We start from the raw sequence: 3,618 nt of genomic DNA on the forward strand, positions 1-3,618 counted from the left end.
TTGTAAAACATTAAGTCTTATTTTTAAAAATTTTATGATTTTTAAAAAATACATGTGTAGAAAGTTCACTGTGGCCTAGTTTATTTTTTTCTTTATACATTTGGGCTCACAGTGCGGCATGTAGGATCTTAATTCCCGGATCAGGGATCAAAGCCACGCTTGCTGTGGTTGAAGTGCAGAGTTTTAACCACTGGACTCCCAGGGAAGCCCATAAGGTCTTTTTAAAGACTGAGATATTGGAACGTTGAACTTGTATCAACACAAGATCAAAGGTAACATGGTTTTTAAAAAGCACACAATTATGACACATAAGATCTTTGGAATCATCTCTCAATCAAAGTTGCGGCTTCCCAGGTGGCTCAGTGGTAAAGAACCTGCCTGCCAATACAGGAGATGAGGATTCGATCCCTGGGTCGGGAAGATCCCCAGGAGGAGGAAATGGCAACCCACTCCAGTACGCTTGCCTGGAGAATCCCATGGACAGAGGAGCCTGGTGGACTATAGTCCAGGGTTTGAAAAGAGTCAGACATGACTGAGCTTGCATGCACGCTCTTGATCAGAGCCAATCGCAAATGCAAGAAATCTAACCTGGATTCGTTTGGCCTTTCGTACACCCAGAAATTCACCATTCTCTAGGTTGACTTTGGTCTTTCTTGAGAAGGGGATCACTGTGCTCCTCCAAAAGAAGTCATTAAAAAAATGTATTAAAGAAAATTTTTTTGGCTGCACTGTGTGGCAAGTGGGACCCTAGTTCCTCCTCCAGGGATGAAACCTGAATCCTCTGCATTGGAAGGTGGAATCTTAACTACAGGAAAGTCTGGAAACCACTTTTTAAGTCTATTTACTGCTGTTCCTGGACCTTAGGGAACTTCAAAAGGGCAAAGAAACCTTGCACAGAAGCAGTAGGGAAGCGGGCCCGACCCTGAACCTCTGGAAGATGTGGCCAAGGAACCAGGCCCTTACTCCACCCTCCACAGGGTCTGGCCACCCACTCGGAGCCCCGTCTCCTCACTGCCTACACCCCAGGCCATGCAGCCACTTGGAGGGCCCAGACCTGGGACTGCTCCGCAGTCACAGAGGATACAAGTTGAGAAGCAGGTCTTTACTCAGGGTGGGGGTTCTGCTACCATCAACCCTGGCCTTGATTTCAGCAAGGCAGGCGGTTGTCTAGAGCTGCCCTGAACAGCAAAGCTCACACATTCCCTTGTTTATCTGGGGAAATGCCTTCTAACTCTAAACAATTGACTTACCAATTCCCGGAGAACAATGCCCATTCATCAGACGGGGACACTCTGCTCCCTGGGAGAGGGAGTGGGCGGGGTGTCACCCTGGAAGCCAGCAGACACCCTGCAAGTGTCCCAGCGCTTACTCAGAACATGAGCATGCAGGCAGGCTAGTCCGAAGGAACACATCCTGTGCCTCTGGCCCTGGCACGTCCTGCCCGCATGCACCTGCTCTTCTTTCAGAGCTGAAGAATACGGGGTGCCTGTGTCCTCTGCTGAGGTCACATCCACGCCTCCAGATACCATCTAGGACAGAAACACTGAGAACCAACTTCACACCCGGGGCGGGGTGGGGACCTCTTGCTGTGTCTGCTCATCTCTTAACACAACAGGGGAAGCGAAATTGTTAAGAAATCAGAACATGGAGGTTTTCGTTTGGGGTTTTTGTTTTGTTTTGTCTTGGTGTTGCTTGTTTGTTTGCATTGCATGTAGAGAAGTGCTTTATTTATTTTTTCTTTCAGTTTTATATTTTTGAAATGTAATTGACACACTAAGTTTTAGGGGAACAGCACCTGACTTACACATATTCTGAGATGATGACCACGATGAGTTTAGTGTAAATCCGTTACCTCAAGATTCCCTTGGGGTCCAGTGGTTAGAATGTCGCACTCCCATTGCTGGTGCTCAGGTTTGATCCCTGGTCGGGGAACAAAGATCCCACAAGCTGAGCAGTGCAGGAAAAAAAAAAAAAATCCATAACCTCCTAGGGACTTTAAAAAGAAAACATTTTCTCCTTGTGAAGAGGACATTTAGGCCATACCTTCTTAACAGTCTCTAGACATTCCATACAACAGTGTTAACCACAGTCCGAAGGCTGAACATGCCATCTTGGGACTAGTAGAATTCTAAGCAGAGGTGGAAAGAGTTTCATGAGGCTGAAAGCTTACGCAGTCAGAGCGGTGGGGGCTGTGTGTGTGGGGGGGTGGGGCACGGCAATTTTTAAAATTACAAATGACATACAAGGCCTTATAATACAAGAAAGAGACCATGAAGCCTAAGATTCATTCATTTACGGAAAACCCAACTTTGGAAAACTAAGGAAAGTGCCCAGAAGATTCCATGGAAACACAGTCTTACACAGCTGGGATTCCCAGGTGGCTCACATGGTAAAGAATCCACCTGCAATGCAGGAGACACAGGTTCAATCCCTGGGTCTGGAAGATCCCCTGGAGAAGGGAAAGGCTACCCACTCCAGTATTCTTGCCTGGAGAATTCCATGGACAGAAAACATTCTCACTCCTTCTTGCCTTGACGGAAATCTGCATTTTTACTGACAAAGCCATTTAGGTTAGAGCCCTCTGGGGTAAAGGCCCTCTTTTCTCCCAGCCCCCAGGTGTGGCCATCTGGTCTGCTGGGGGGAGTTGCCACACCCAACGGTTAAAGACCTGGCTCCATAGGGGCTCCAGCCAGACCGCCTCCCCCATTTTGGTTGCTGTCCTCCAGCCACCTCAGAGGAGTGACGGCCAAACTCATGAAGAGGTGATTAACGTCATTTATAGCAAATGAAATATTAGTTCAAACTATAGGAGATATGGAGAAGGCAATGGCACCCCACTCCAGTACTCTTGCCTGGAAAATCCCATGGATGGAGGAGCCTGGAAGGCTGCAGTCCATGGGGTCGCTGAGCGTCGGACACGACTGAGCGACTTCCCTTTCACTTTTCACTTTCACGCATTGGAGAAGGAAATGGCAACCCACTCCAGTATTCTTGCCTGGAGAATCCCAGGGACGGGGGAGCCTGGTGGGCTGGCGGCTATGGGGTCGCACAGAGTCGGACACGGCTGAAGCGACTTAGCAGCAGCAGCAGCAGCAACATAGGAGATATAATTTTTCCACCTAATAGATGAGTTTGCTGTTGTTGTTTAGTTGTGTCCAACTGTTTTGTGACCCCATGGACTGTAGCCCGCCAGGCTTCTCTATCCATCAGATTCTCCGGGCAAGAATACTGGGGTGGGTTGCCCTCTCCAGGGGATCTTCCCAACCCAGGGATAGAATTCATGTCTCTGGTATTGGCAGGTAGATTCTTTACCACTGAACTCCCTGGGAAATCCTTAATAGATGAGTCAGTTCAGTTCAGTTCAGTCACTCAGTTGTGTCCGACTCTTTGTGACCCCATGAATTGCAGCATGCCAGGCCTCCCTGTCCATCACCAACTCCTGGAATTCACTCAGACTCACATCCATTGAGTCAGTGATGCCATCCAGCCATCTCATCCTCTGTTGTCCCCTTCTCCTCCTGCCCCCAATCCCTCCCAGCATCAGAGTCTTTTCCAATGAGTCAACTCTTCGCATGAGGTGGCCAAAGTATTGCAGTTTCAGCTTTAGCATCAGTCCTT

This window comes from Bison bison, unplaced genomic scaffold (genome assembly GCF_000754665.1).
Source record: "Bison bison bison isolate TAMUID 2011002044 unplaced genomic scaffold, Bison_UMD1.0 scf7180017864213, whole genome shotgun sequence".
Taxonomy (NCBI): domain Eukaryota; kingdom Metazoa; phylum Chordata; class Mammalia; order Artiodactyla; family Bovidae; genus Bison; species Bison bison.